This window comes from Onychomys torridus, chromosome 14 (assembly GCF_903995425.1).
Source record: "Onychomys torridus chromosome 14, mOncTor1.1, whole genome shotgun sequence".
NCBI classification, from domain to species: Eukaryota; Metazoa; Chordata; class Mammalia; order Rodentia; family Cricetidae; genus Onychomys; species Onychomys torridus.
The window spans coordinates 53,947,759-53,964,091 of NC_050456.1; the positions used below are offsets into that span (position 1 = coordinate 53,947,759).

General features: G+C 47.0%; 1 pseudogene; it reads right to left on the reverse strand.

The window, feature by feature from the left end:
- Nucleotides 1-14,718: 14,718 nt before the first annotated feature.
- Nucleotides 14,719-15,842, reverse strand: LOC118595269 (annotated as a pseudogene).
- Nucleotides 15,843-16,333: the final 491 nt, after the last annotated feature.

The following is a 16,333-nucleotide window of genomic DNA, read 5'->3' on the forward strand; positions in this document are numbered from 1 at the left end:
AGCCATAAATACGCCAGGCAGCGGTGGCGCACGCCTGTAATCCCAGCACTCAGGAGGCAGAGCCAGGCGGATCTCTGTGAGTTCCAGGCCAGCCTGGGCTACAGAGTGAGTTCCAGGACAGGCACCAAAACTATACAGAGAAACCCTGTCTCAAAATACAAAAAAAAAAAAAAAAAAAAAGGCCATAAATAGAAGGAAGGTGGTATTAGATGCACACACACACACACACACACACACACACACACACACACACGCCTTTAGGAGATGAACAAGTGAAATCAGAGTAAATTAATGAGTGAATGGTAATGTGTTAGTTTCTTTGTTTTGACAGAAACAGTAGCATGATGATGTAAAAATGCTAACATTAGCAGAATTTGGGGGAAGGGTATTTGGGAACTCTCTATGATCTTTCCAACTCTTCTGTAAATAAAATTCCCAAATAAAAACTTTACTGCTGGACATGCCGGTGATCCCGGCATTCAGGAGGCAGAGGTGGGAAGGTGTTAAAGCTGAGCTACATGGGGTGACCATCTCAAGAAACTAAAATGAACCAAACAGCTTATGTAAAACACCAGAAGCTAGACTGTACAAATTTCCTTGCTTTGCACAGTGTCATTTGTAAATGTAAAGCAAGTTTCTGTAAGTATGAAACAATTGCTGTTACTTAAGAAAAAATACTGGAGATAAGCGTTGATGGAAAAAATTCTCTAATAGAGCCTGAGTAGCAATTGAAAATGTTAGAGGGTTGCTAGGGCCTACAGTACACCCAGTAAGGTCTCACACCATTGGTACCTACGCTCGAGAAGTACTTGGTCAAGACTTCTAAGATGTCCTGGCTACCATAAGCTGCTGATTCCTATCATCCTTTCTTAGGCATGCCAGAGATTCCTCTCATTCTTCCTGCCTTGGTCTGTTTTTTGTTGCTATAATTAAATACTACAGACTAATTTGCAAAGAATAAAGGGTTACTCAGGTCACACTTCTGGAGATGTAAGATAGAGCAGCCGGATCTGGTAACAGCCCTCTCCCACCCCCCTTTTTTTCGACACAGGGTTTCTCTGTGTAGTTTTGCTCCTTTCCTGGAACTCACACTGTAGAACAGGCTGGCCTCGAACTCACAGAGATCCCCCTGCCTCTGCCTCCCGAGTGCTGGGATTAAAGGTGTGTGCCACCACCGCTTGGCCTAGGGCCTTTGTTTTTTAAGAATGGCTCCTGTGGCTCATACACTTGATGCTCAGTCACCAGGGAGTGGAACTATTTGAAAGGATTAGAAGATTTAGGGGGTGTGGCCTTGTTGGAGGAAGTGTGTCACTCAGGGCGGGCTTTGAGGTTTCAAAAGCCCATGCCAGGTCCAGTTTCCCCCTACTCTGCCTACAGTTCAGGATGTAAAGGTCTCAGATACTGTTCCAGCGCCTGTCTGTATATCATCATGCTCCCTGCCATGATTATAACTAAGCCTCTGAAACTGTAAGCCAGCCCCCAGCTAAATCTCTTATAAAGGCTACCTTGGTCATGGTGTCTGTTCAACAGAACAGTGAGTAAAACAACCTTCTTGTTGGTGGGGATTCCGCAGTACTAAGATGGTGCTGGGTGTCACGTAATGAGATGAAGCATAATATCTCAGATTTCCTCTCCTCTTATATAGAACAAATTCATTTATTTATTCATTTATTTTTGTACTTTTTTTTTTTTTTTTTTTTTTTGCAAACAGATAGTCCAGGATGGCCTGGAACTTTCTGTAAGTACTTTTGTCTCTGCCTCCTGAGTCTGGAGTTATAGATGTGGGCAATCATGCCTGTCATCACACTACTTTAAATGCCTGGTCTTGGTATCTAGCTGCAACTATGTTTCTCTTCTTTTTTCTTTAAAAAATAATCTATGTATCTTTGTTTCGTGTGCATCGGTGTTTTGCCTGCATGTGTGTCTGTGTGAGGGTGTAGGAAAACCCCTGGAGCAACAGTCTTGAGCTGCCCTGTGGTTGCTGGGAATTGAACCCAGGTCCTCTGGAAGAGCAGCCAGAGCTCTAAACCACTGAGCCATCTCTCCAGCCTGAGACTATGTTCTTTCTTTCTCTCCTGTCCCCTCCTCCCCCACGCCCGCCCCCAGACAGGGTTTCTCTGTGTAGCTTTGGAGCCTGTCCTGGAAACTGCTCTGTAGACCAGGCTGGCCTCGAACTCACAGAGATCCGCCTGCCTCTGCCTCCCGAGTGCTGGGATTAAAGGCACCACCCCCACCCTGCTTGACTATGTTTCTTTATATGGAAAGTCTGTAAGTCTGAATTTACAGAGATCTTGAATTTAGCCATTGTTGCAGGTGTAACACCTGACTACCAACTGGACACATCATAGGTGCTTAATAACTATTTGCTGGCTGGATTTGAAGTAAACTCCTGCCTGAAAACCATGATTTCCTCATGATATTTCATTATGGAACTGATACCCATTTGGTGGAATTTTTTCTTATCAATAGGCCTTGCTCAGTTCTGGTGAGGCCTCAGGAAGTCATGAAGGTCTTACTAAGTCTTTGTTACAGTTTGGATCTGGAATGGTCAGAGTCATGTGTTGGAGGCTTGCTCCCTAGCCAAAGCTGTTATTGGAAAGTAGTAGAAATGCCCAGAGGTGTGGAGTGTGACTTTGAAGGATCTGTCTTGTCCCAGCTCCTGGTTGGCTGGCTCTCAGAGCTTCTGGATGCTGTGAGGTGAGCTGCTTTGCTTTGTCATATCACTTATCCATTCCACCTCAGCATAGGCCAGCCTGTGCTACGCGGAGCCGAGTGACATGGACTGAACCCTCAGGGAGACTGTGACCTCAAATGGACCTTCCCTTCTGTAAGGGTCATCTCAGCTATTTTGTAACAGTGACTGAAGGTGGCTACCACACTTTCCTAGAAACTGCAGCTGTAACTAAGATCATGCACAGTGACTGTTACCAGTATCAGAGCTTGTTCTTAGGACCAGCAGTGAGGACTGGGTTCTGGGCTGGGCAGTGACTGGGTTGTCAGGGAATGTCTGCATCATGTGCCAGGTGTCTAATGTTTTATCTGGCCTGCCCTTCAGTGTGAGGGGGAAAGGGAAGGAACTCACACTTCATCTGCTTCCTCGATCCTGGGTAGGTGTATGATCCCTGTCAGGTGGTTTTTAAAACTCGGTGCTAGCCTCAGTGAGATGGTGCAGAGGACAAGGGTGCTTGCTGGAACATATATGAAAGCAGAAGGAGAGAGCCAACTCTAAAATGTTGTCCTCTGACCTCTACACACATACTATGTGTAACATACTCACACATACGTGCTAATGACAAAAATTTATTAAAAAGAATTTCAACTCGGAGCTGAAGGAGGAGGAACTTTAGTTGTTAGAACAGCATGGCATTGGAACATGGCAACTCAGGATAGCTGTCAACCATCTTCCCTGTTATGTGGAGAAAATCCGCAGCAGGAGAGAGCCTGGGCCCTGCAAAGACAGAGAAAGAGAGAGACCTGGCACTCATGCTGGGTGCCGGATCCAATTATTCTTGAGGCCATCTGAACTTCCAGTTGTGACAGCCGACAAGGTCCCCCACCTCTCTTTTTCCCCTGTGGCTGATCTAAATGTCTGCCAGTTGCTATGGAGTTTTGACTACTTCTATTGCTGGGGAAAAAACATACCATTTCCTTTCCACTCCTAATGAGAACTAGCACCAGCCAGAGAGCCTGCTAGGTACCTCTGCTTGGACAGAGTGCTGCCCACTCAAAACCCAGACCCTTCCATGATGGGCCATGTCACTAGAGGCCTCACCACAGACTATACTTCCTGTCCCTTGCATTCTGGTGGGGATTTATAAATAGCTTTTACCAAGGGGGTGTCAGTGAAAATGATGTGTGTCACTGCCTGGCAGGGAGGTACTCATCATGCTCTCTCTTTGGTTTTCTTGGACAGGAGCTCACTACATAGTCCATGCTGGCCCTGAGCCAGAGGCAGTGATCCTCCTGCCTCAGGCTCTTGAGTCTTGGGATTATACGTCTGTACACAGCTGGAGGAATGTAAAGCATAATCTCTGGATGATGGGGCAATGAGATCATGCTTGTCTGGTGTGGTGTTGGGGATTATTCTGAGGGCCTTGCCTATGCAAGTACTTTCCACTGAGCTACAGACACAGCTCTTACTTACTCTCATTTTAAAAAAACATTATTTATTTATTTATGTGCATTGGTGTTTTGTCTGCATGTATGTCTGTGTAAGGGTACTGGATCCCCTGGAACTGGAGTGAGCTGTCATGTGGGTGCTGGGAATTGAACCTGGGTCCTCTGGAAGAGCAGCTAGTACTCTTAACCATGAAGCCATCTCTCTAGCATCATTTTCTCCCATTTTTACTCCCTATCAACTGAATAAAAAGAACTCCTGGGCCCTCAGTGATAGCGGAGCCTCAGCTGACCGGAGTCTGGGTGTAGTCTTTTGTTGTGCTTTGTATAAGGTTTGTACCCTCCAAAACTCATGCTGAGAGAGCAACCACGATGTACAACTGTAATCTTAGCATCTTGGAATAGAGAGGCAGGAGGGTCAGGGGTTCAAAGCCATCCTCAGACGCATAGTGAGTTTGAGCTCAGCTTGGGCAACATGAGACCTTGCCTCAAAACTGAACAAACAAACAAACAAACAAGTAAATAAAAATAAATAAAAAACCACAAATGAGCTGGGTGGTGGTGGCACATGCCTTTGATCCCATTGCTCCCAGCACTCAGGAGGCAGAGGCAGATGGATCTCTGTGAGTTCGAGGCCAGCCTGGTCTACAGAGTGAGTTTCAGGACAACCAGGCTACATGGAGAAATCCTATCTCAAAACAAATACAAGAACAAAAAACCAAATAAATCAACAACAACCAAAAAAAACAACAATTTGTCATTTTCGTATTTTTGGTCGATTGCTACTATGCTGGAGTCCAAGGCAGGGCTTCCGAGAAGTGACTAGGTCGTTAGAGGAATGAGTGTATTTTTCATGGGAGGTTGCTAGAAGTAGAGCTAGTGCCCCTTGCTTTATACTTCTGCAAGTGTCTGTATGCCCTCTTGCTTTCCCGCCACAAACGAAAGTAGTGATTGTCCCTCTCCAGAAGTTGCCAAGTTGAGGTCTTGGCCTTCCTAGCCTCCAGGATCGAGAACCACGTAAACTTCTTTCCTTTGTAAATGACTCAGTCTCGGGGGGTCTGCTAGAACAATAGAAAATGGACTCGTACATTTTCAGGCTAGGAGAACTCAGTGGTCACCATAGGAATGTATGCAACTGGAGTTTGAACTCAGGACCTTGTACAGGCTAGACAAGTACTCTACTGACTGAGCTACATCCTTAGTCCCTCCTCCTCTTGACAAAGCTAAAGAGAAGATTGACCAGAGAGGTACAAAATGGTAGCAAAGGCAACGTGGGCCTTGGGCATTCCTGGGGTCCCATTCAGAACCTTCTGCTCCATAAACTTTTTTACACAGAGATGAATAGAGTCCTGTCCCTGTTCCAACTATTTTATACTATCAATGGAGCCAACAAAGAAGGCAGAGGCGCGCGCACGCGCGCATATGTATGTGTGTGTGTGTGTGTGTGTGTGTGTGTGTGTGTGTGTATGTGTGTGTGTGTGTCTGCATGAATGAACGCTTACACATAGCCAGGAGTGGCCTGGGTAGCTGGCAAGTAGACCTCTTGTTCCTGTTGTCTAGTGTCACACATAGCTGCAGTGACCACATCACCCAATCAAAAGTGAGGACACACATATCACCTAGTGCGATGTCTTCGAGGGAATAGCTTACCAATAACGAAACTGATGCCGCCACAAGAGACACAGAGGCTGCTCCCTAACAGTCGGACAGATATGCTTTGGGGACATGCTCAAGTCCTCTGACAGAGAATGTTTTGTCAAGTGTTTGGGCCTGGATATGGAAGCCCAGACTTCCCAGCCACCCACACTGATTAAGGATGTGTGTTAGCACACTTGCTTTTCAACCTGTTCTCGTGGATGATCTGGTATTCCGCAACATGAAAGGAAAGGCAGTTAGTGTCCAAGTCAGTTGTGGTGATGCAGGCTTATAATCCTCATACTCAGGAGGTTGAGTCAGGACAGAAGGCTCAAGGACAGGCCAGTCTGTGCTACATACGAACATTCTTGAAGGGGCGGGGAGAGACCTGAAATGACATCTCGTTTTAGGGGCTACTGTGGAGTGTATTACGTGGTAATTGGACCAGATGGGGATGCAGTTTGGTGGCCCTAACAAACTTGAGGCCCTAGGTTTAATTCTAGGTACCGCCCCCCCCTCCAAGTAAAAACATTACTTCTTAAAATACTTAAAAGGATGGAGATAAAAGAAGCTGTGGATTTAAGCGACATTAATTCAGCATCGTTCCACATTAATTCAGCGTCGTTCCTCGCTACCCAGGAGTTTCCAGTCACCGGTTGTGGGGACAGAAGTTAGGAAGGGGAGGGGTTGGGGATTTAGCTCAGTGGTAGAGCGCTTGCCTAGCAAGCGAAAGGCCTGGGGTTCGATCCTCAGCTCCAGAAGAAGGAGGAGGAGGAGGAGGAGGAGGAGGAGGAGGAGAAGAAGAAGTTAGGAAGGGGAGACAGTGCATGGGCCACAAGTGTGCAGATGACACAGCATAAGGAGGGTTGTGGGACCCATAAGCTCCTGTGGTCCAGAGGTAAGTTATGGCTTTAACCACTGAGGAACCATGTTCCTCCAGCACCTGAAGAATAATTTAAATTCCCTAGGCTGCCAAGGAAAGGCAGTCAGGGTCGGAGTGGGGAGGATTGGAGGAGAAGATGGGAGCCGAGGTTTTTCAAAAGAGATGAAGGATGCATGATATATTCAGCAGCTGTGGGCTGTGAGAGGGTGGGGCTCGTGGCCAGCTGAAAAGAGGTAAGTTATGGTCCGGAGGATGGTTAACCGGGGCCAGGGGGGGGGGGGGGTGGGGAAAGCTGGTTTTACTTTTCTGTTACTGTAGAACCAAGCAGTCTAGTTTAGCCACTTAAGAGAACAATAATACTCTTAGTTTCTTCTATGTGCCAGGAGTCCATGCTAGGGGTCTCACTAAGTGCCTGTGGGCTGCATTCATGTCTGGAGTTTGGGGCTCTCTTCCAGGCTCATATAACATTTGGGCGAATTCAGTTTCTTCCAGATCAATCATCAGGTCCCCGGTTTATTTTATTTATTCATTCATTTGTTCAGTTGGCCTTTTTTTTTTTTTTCCTGAGACAGAGTCTCATATAGCTAGACTGGTCTAGATGACACTGAACATCTAATTCTCCAGCCTTCAGTTCCGAATGTTAGGATTACGGGCATGCACCAATACTCCTGGATTCTGTGGGGGTTTTGCTTGTTTGTTTTGATTGTTGAAACAGGACCTCACCCTGCAACTCAGGCTGGCTTCCACTCACGATTCTTCTGACTCAGCTTCCCCACTGCAGAGTTACCCATGTGCACTGCCCTGCGTGGCTGGGTCCTTGTTTTGTTAGGTGTCAATAGGGACCACACTTAGCACCTAGAGTTGCCCTCTGAGTCCTTGTGCTGTAGCTGCTCTATGTGCCCCCTCACAGTTTGGGGGGCTGACTTCCTCAAGGCCACCAGGAAATTCGTTCCTACTTCAAGAAGAGTCCCAGTGCCTCACCTAATTAGCTGAGATCCAGATAACCTCCTCTTCAATTAACACCAAATCAGCTGATTAGGGGCCTTCATTATATCACCAAAGCTCCCTTGCCATAATCCAGAGTGTGGTTCCCGATTAAACTATGCTCAAGGGGAAGAGATTAAATGTGTTCACCAGAGGCAGAGATCTCGGGGGCCACCTGAGAGTCCTATTCCCTAGGACTGGGAGGGAAGACACCTGTCGAGAGAAGTCAGCTTTTTGATGCACAACATAGAATAAAATTTTAAAAATATTTTTAAAGTTTGTTTTTATTTCATGTGTAAGAGTAGTGGTTCTCAATCTGTGAGTTGCGACCCCGGGGGTTGGGGTGTGTGTCTCAAATGACCCTTTCACAGGGGTCACACATCAGATACCCTGCCTATCAGATATTTACATTACGATTCATAAACAGCAGCAAAATTACAGTTATGGAGTAGCAACAAGAATAATTTTATGGTTGGGGGTCACCACAACATGAGGAACTAACTGTATTAAGGGGTCAAGCAGGAGAAAGGTTGAGAACCACTGTGTAAGAGTATTTGCCTACATGTATATATGTGTACTATGTGTGTGCCTGATGCCCTGTGGGGCCAAAGGGCATTTGAACCCCTGGAACTGGAGTTACAGATGGTTGTGATCGAATTCTATATCCCAGGCCTGAAAGTCACTATGTAGCTTAATCAGATCATTTTTACTGCTAAATTACTAATTTAAAATGGGAAATCTGAGCTGGATAGTGATGGCTCATGCCTTTATTCCCAGCACTTGGGAGGAAGAGGCAGGCAGATCTCTGTGAGTTTGAGGCCAGCCTGGTCTATAAAGACAGTTCCAGGACAGTCAGAGCTGTTACATAGAGAAACCCTGTCTCCAAAAAACAAAAACAAACAAACAAAAACCACAACAGGGAAATCTGGGCTATAGATAGGCACCTCCACCAAGCCTGATGATCTAAGTTTGATTCCCAGATCCCACATGGTGTAAGAAAAGAATCAACTCCCACAGTTGACCTCTGACCTACACACACACACACACACACACACACACACACACACACACACACACACACACACACACTGTAAATAATTATTAAAAGGAATTCTTATGTAAAAGTTGATCAAGCTGGATGTAGTGGTACACACCTGTAATCTGATCAGCACTGCAGAGTCAGAGGAAGGAGGATCATGGATATCAGCTCATATATGTAGTAAGTCTACCACCTCAAAAAAATAAAAAGTGACCACCAGGTGTGGTGGCACAGGCCTTTAATCCCAGCACTCAGGAGGCAGGCAGTTCTCTGAGTTCAAAGCCAGCCTGGTCTACAGACTGAGTTCTGTGACAGCCAGAACTACAAACAGAAACCTTGTCTCAAAAAAAAAAAAAAAAAAAAAAAGTATATATCATTGATGATATGTATATTGTTTTGATTTTGAAAGTTGATATTAAACAGTCCTTGGAATCCACAGAAATATGCCCATAATTTATTGTGGTTATGGGCATAGATCAATAAATCATGTTCAATAGTTAAATATGTTTAAAAGAGGCCCAAAGCCAGAAAGCTCCCCCAAATACATGCATAATAGTAGACTTTCAGAGACTATAAATGGGGGGGGAAATGGCACACGCTTCCCCTGTACCAAGCCTGTGCTTCAAACCCCAGCAGCCAAGACAGAGCCAAACAACAACGAATAAGAAACCCCCAACTCATCCTGTGTAGTCCATACTGTTTTCCTGGTCTCTGGGGTCAGCCACGTGCCCTCCCTGGAGGTGATACCCGGTACTCAGTGATGGAAGTAACAAACCTCATATTTGTTTTTTAGCACAAAGGCTCTGTGCTGCCTTTTCTCAAGCGGCACAAAAGTCACTGCTGGAGCTGGACAGCATTTCTGCCCATCACACCTGTGAGCAGTGTTTACGGCTTCCAGACAAGGTCAAAGCTGCAAAGCCTACAGAGCAGTCAGGCTGCATCTCCCAGCCGCGTCTCTCCCTCCACTTCTTCTTGGCACAGTCTCTTAGCCTCCAGATTGCAAGTGTTTGGTCCAGCTGAAAACAAAACAAAACACAGTCGTACTTTGCCTTTGCGTATCTGTTTGGCAGAATGAGGTTTCAAAGGGGCCAGTCTTCACCCTACCTGGCTCAGAGAGAAGTAGTGTGTGTATGTGTGTGTGGGGGGGGCGGTCAGTGAAAAGGACCTGCAAAGTAGACTTGGGACTGGCGTGGGAACTGACTTCCTTCCAATTAGCCTAAAACATCTTTTGCAAAAACTCCTTGCCACAGGTTCCTAGGTCAGTCCTTTAACAAGCTGTCCTCAGAGCAGGCTTCTACATGGTATGCATTTACACTGATGGAAACACACACACACACACACATACACACACACACACACACACACACACACACACACGCTCCGTCTGGTGACAGATTGGGGTCTGAAAAATCTGGCAGCCTGTGTGGCTGACGGCAGAATGTTGAGTCTGTTCTGTCTCCCTGGAGTCCCTCTGCACACGCAGGTGCACGTCAGTGCCTGCTCTAATTTTATCCCTGGCTGATGGAGGAGACTAACTGAGCAGCAGGAAAGATGCTATTTTGGGTCTCTCTGCAGCTCTGGGTTATATAAAGCCTATTGCCGTGACCTGCATTGCTTTGAGGCTGAGCCTCACTCTATGTGCATTCTGTCACAATATGTCATCAGTTCAGACATTCACACACACACACACACACACACACACACACACACACACACACACGGTTCTTGGGGAATGAGAAGGGAGGTGTGTGCTGAGGAGTGTGTGTGTGTGTGTGTGTGTGTGTGTGTGTGTGTGTGTGTGTTCCTGCCAGCTTGCATATACTATTGGGTGAGGGCATTGTAAGTGAAGGAAGCTTGTTATGATGAAGAAACGTGAGGGTCTGTGCTTTGAGCTTTAGGACAGAGAGTTTGTGAGCCGATGTTGTGGATCTGCTGTTGGCATGGTGATAAGAACAATTTCTATTTTGGTAACTCTTTTCATTTTAAAGGAACCTAAGGGGTTCGTGAATTATACACAAATGGTTCTGCTTTGGAATGTCAGGAATCTTTATCTGACATTAGCAGCAGCAGCTGCTGCGTGAGCAAACGTGATCGTCCTGTTTAGAGATGGGCCGTGACAGAAGATGGCATTGCTCGCACCCATGAAGACAATCTTATCTGGGCAGTTTTTCCTTATAGGTCAAAACACCCCTTACACTGCAGGGAATATAACATGACCACCTTGTTAAAGATCCCCACTGGCTTGATTTAATCATATTCCACATATGATTTGTCTTTGGACTTTCTCCGAGATTGGATCTTTTCTTTTTAGATACATACATTTTGATAGATGAACGTACAACAGACTCTTACTAGAACACCCTTGAAAGTACTGGGTCTCTCAAAGTGTGTGTCATTCACACAGAACAGGAGTGACAGGCTCAAGGAGTTTATGCCCCGGGCATCTGTCCCTGCTCCTCCTTTCTAGCAGGGTGGGGAGACGTCCTGTTCTCAGTGAGCCACATGTTTCCCATATATAATCCCCATCGGTACATTCTGGGTGATAAGATGGAACCCATAAGGTATTGCCTGGGGGGATGCAGACTTAGCAGGTCTGAACCTTGGCTGTGGGAACTGCCAGACCGGGAGGCCCTGCCAGGGCTCCTGCAGTTGATCTGGTTCCCGTCATTTGCAGCAGTGGTGGCCATTGGGTTCCTTCCTATAAGCTGTAACTTGACCGGTAGGTGCACTGTTTCTCAGCTGCCTTTTAAAAGAGCCGATCGTCCGCTCCTGCTGGCCAAAGCACTTCTGGGGTTTTTTGGAATGAAAAACCTGAAACTTTCCACAAAGAAAGCCAGGGGAGCCTGGCAGTTCGCTACAGAGGACAGAGAGGAGACGGGGCCCTTAGAGAAGTCTAGTGAAGGGAGCCGCTAAGAGAAAGAGGAAAGAGAAACGCCAAGCAAAGACAGGGTATGAAGGGGCCGGGTGGGGAAATGAAGCCAGGGATGGGGAAGGTCCAGATGAATCATGGTGTGGCTTATTATTAATGGAATTGGATGGGATTTTGACACCTGTACCCTCCCCGCCTCCTTCTTCCAGGCTGGGAGGCAGCAGCTCACCATCCTGGTTCCTCGGTGGTCTACTTGATGCCTTTGGGTCTACCCCAGGGCCCCTGCCAGTTTGTCAGTCTCGGTCTCTCTGTCTCTGTGTGTGTGTGTATCTCTCTCTCTGTCTCTCCCTCCCTCCCTCCCTTCCTCCCTCCTTCCCTGTCTCTGCCTCATCTTCTTGATTGCTGGGTCAGAATATCATTTCTAAAACATAGGTCTAGTTGTTTCACCGAAGTGGTCTCCTTAATATTCCATTTCTTTCCCAGGAGAAGGCCTGAGCTTATTGATTGACAGTCAGACATGGCCCTCTGAGGCTTGCAGCCTAAGTCTCTGGTTTAAGTTTTGGGTTTTGTTTTTTGTTGTTTTATTTGTTTGTTTCTGGTTTTGTTTGTTTGTTTGTTTGTTTGTTTGTTTTTGAGACAAAGTTTCACTCTATGTATCCCTGGCTGACCTGGAAATGCTATGTAGGCAAGGCTGGTTTCAAACTCACAGAGCTCTACCTGCCTTTGCCTCCTGAGTGCCGGGATTAAAGCATGCATGCACCATACCTGGCTCTGGCTTAATTTGTGTGTCCACCTTCCAACTCTTCTCTGTAGAATTACCTCCTTTCTCCATGCCTCTTCTTGCCATCTAAAGCTGAATGTTCTCAGCTCTCTTGTCTTCTGTGCATTTTTATGGACTTTTCTATCTGCAATGTTCTTCCTGTTGTTGTTAATTGTGTTTGTGCAACATGTAGCCTAGGCTAGCCTCAAACTTGTCATTCTCTGACTCAGCCTCCAAGATATTAGGACTAAGGTATGAGTTCTAATTTTTTTCCCTGGAAAATTCCTATTTTTTTCCTCCAGACATTGACTCAAACAAGTTGTTTTGACTCCTCCTGCCCTGGATCAGGGGGTCTCTCCCCTGGCATATCTGTTCACCTTTGCTCCAGTGCTTAACCACTCTGAGCTCACCTAGACCATGGACTCTGAGCCCACCTAGACCACGGGCATCTAAAGACAGGAACCATGTCCGTGGCCCAGCACTCAGGCTGCCCAGCAAGTATCTGTTGAATGAGTGACCGCATTGGGGCAGAAGCCACATTTCGACACTACAGCTTCCTCCATGTCACAGGGGTTGGAGGTGGAGCTTGTGGGCAATGTCAGTGTGGCTGAAGAGGAAAGGCCAAGTCCTGAAGAATCTGACTAAGAACAGGAGTAGTCGTCCTGAGTTATCTGCCTCCAAAACCTAAACAGAAGGACACAACAGATCTGACCCATTGCTGCTGAGATGCTGAGTAGGATGGTGTAAGATACTTACACCAGCCAGTATCTGCCTTTTCTGGACCCCATGCCAACCCATTTATGGAAGTAGAGTACACAACTTGCACATGGACCATAGTGTCCTTCCCAGAGAATGCCAGACCCAGACACCCCCCGCCCCACCCCTGCCATGCCACACTTCAGTCTTGCCAAGGATCTGCCAAACCAGCCGTGACTCTACCATGACCATCAGAACTTACAGCCAGTGGAACCTGGTGATACATGTCTGTGATCCTAGGGATCACTCAGGGAGCTGAAGCAGGAGCATTGCGAACATAAGGCCCACCTGAGTGGCTTAGCAAGACTGTCTTGTCTCAAAATAAAAAGTAAAGGTGTATTGGGGGGGGGGGTAGGGATGAAACTCAGTGGTAGAACTTGCCTAGCATGAGTGAAGTTCTGGGTTTAAACCCCATTATGTGGGTAGGTGGGGGTGGTGAGAACGTCATATCTCCACTCACTGGCTGCCATCTCTGCCCAGGTCACACCCTAGTGAGGTTGGCCTCAGGGACTGAGGCACAGAAGAAAGTGTGGAGCACGCAATCCCTGGCCCAATTGCCCCAAACCCGGGGTCAGGGATCTCAGCAATTCTAGGGGCAGCTGACATGTACTTCTGATTTAAAAAAAAAAAAAAAAATTGAGAAAAGACCAGAGGAAGCCCCCAACTACAAGTCAGGTTTAAATGCACTATTTAATTTAGGCCATTTAATTTCACCTCTGAAACAGCCCTGGAAATAATTTGGGGATGGCTTTTCACCTATTTGTGTATGTGTGTGCATGCACATAAATATTATCCCGAATCCTTTGCTCTTGCACTCAGATAATGGAGTCACAGTGACAGTACCTAGAAGGAAACTGGCTATGAGAAGGGTAGGCATATAATTGGCATTTGGGGGAAATTTTCAAAAATTTAAACAGTTCCTTTTTAGGCATATGAATCTTGACAGGCATCTTGCCTCAACAGAGAGGGAAAGAGAACAGCCTGTGTGATTGAGAGCCTTCGGGAGAGAAGGCGGAAGAGGTGTGTTATCCTAGTCAATGATGCTACCACGGCTGCAGTGGCTGGGACAGCTCTGCTTGAATGGGATGACGCTGACACCGGGCCACTTAGGGGAAAGAGACTATCCCTCAGATGACATGGACCACAAGGCAGAGAGAGGACTGGGGACACACAGCAGGAGGGTATTAAAGGATTATGTGTGTTAGACAGTGTTACCATCACCCAGAAAGGCATGCACATCAACTGCCAAGAAACTAATAATGAATTGGAACTCTGTCCAGAGCAACTGTGAGAGCAAGTTAAAACAATACATTCTGTGCTCAACCTGTGTGCTGTGCTATTTCAAAACCCAGCAGTGTACTGATTTTGTAGGACACGGCAGATGAAAGCCAGTACAGGATCATATGTTGTCATTTCATGAATTTTTTTTTAGATTTATGTGTTCACTCTGTTTTCCAGGGGCAGGGTCTCAAGTTGCTGGCTTTGAACTTGCTATATATCCAACACTGGCTTTGAACTCCTCTGAGTTCTGGGATTTTTAAGGTATGTACTTGCACAATGGGTAATCTGATCTTTTGGGGGCATGCAGTGAACTTTATTGATGGTTTTCAAGAGAGTAGGGCTCCCCAAGCCCCTCCTGATACTCTGGGGATCTGGGATGGGACTGGGGGAGATGCTCAGTGTCGGGGGCTGCATTGGGACAGGAACTGCTCAGTCACCAAGGGTCTCTCTCTCTCCTGCTCTGTCCTTGCTGGGGTGGGTAGTCCAGGGCGGGCTTCTTCCTCTTTGGAGGCCATGGAGACCACGAGGTCCACCACCCTGTTACTGTAGCCATATTCATTGTCGTACCAGGAAATGAGCTTCACAAAGTTGTCATTGAGAGCAATGCCAGCCCCAGCATCGAAGGCAGAAGAGTGTGGTGTGTGTGTGTGTGTGGGGGGGTCGCTGTTAAAGTCGCAGGAGACAACCTGGTCCTCAGCATAGTCCAGGATGCCCTTTAGTGGGCTGATGCCTGCTTCACCACCTTCTTGATGTCATCACACTTGGAAACTTTGTCCAGGCAGCATGTCAGATCCACGACGGACACACTGGGGGTAGGAACACCAAAAGCCATGCCCATGAGTTGTCCATTCAGCTCTGGAATGACCTTGCCCACAGCCTTGGCAGCACCAGTGGATACAGGGATGATGTTCTGGGCAGCCCCATGGCCATCATGCCACAGCTTCCCAGAGGGGCCATCCACAGTCTTCTGGGTGGCAGTGATGGCATGGTCTATGGACATGAGTCCTTCCACAATGCCAAAGTTGTCATGGATGACCTTGGCCAGGGGTTCTAAGCAGTTGGTGGTGCAGGAAGCATTGCTGACAATCTTGAGTGAGTTGTCGTACTTCTCATGGTTCACACCCATCACAAACATGGGGGCATCAGCAGAAGGGGTGGACTTGATGACCCTTTAGGCCCCACCCTTCAAGTGGGCCCCAGCCTTCTCCATGGTGATGAAGACACCAGTGGACTCCACAACGTACTCGGCACCAGCCTCACCCCACTTGATGTTGGCGGGATCTCGATCCTGGAAGATCGTGATGGCCTTCCCATTGATGACAAGCTTCCTGTTCTCAGCCTTGACTGTGCTGTTGAACTTGCCGTGGGTGGAGTCATACTAGAACATGTAGACCATGTAGTTGAAGTCAATGAAGGGGTCATTGATGGCAACAATGTACACTTTGCCAGACTAGAAGGCAGCCCTGGTAACCAACCAGGAGTCCATTCCGCCAAATCTGTTCACTCCGACCTTCACCATCGTGCCTCAGGAACATGGCTGGTGGCTGGCACTGTACGAAAAGATGTGGCTGTCTCTGGAACAGGGAGGAGCACAAAGCCAAATTTTTTTGTTTTGTTTTGTTTTTTTTTTAAAGACGGGGTCTTACTATGTAGACTCAGCTGGCCCAGAATCTGCTATGTAGACTAGGCTGGCTCAAACTCACAAAATCTGTTTGCCTCTGCTTCTGGAGTGCTGGGATTAAAGGTGTAAACTACCACATCTTGCTATCTGGTCCTTTCCAGGATAGCCAAGGCTATATAGAGAGACCCTGTCTCAGGAAAAAAGAAAGAAAGAAAGGAAGGAAGGAAGGAAGGAAGGAAGGAAGGAAGGGAGGGAGGGAGGGAAGGAAGGAAGGAAGGAAGAAAACAACTAATTTGGCTCTTTACAGTAAGGATATCTGCTGGCATGTTAACTATTCTTTTGAATGTTCTATACCCATCATTTCAGACAAAACCTCACGGCTTCCCTTT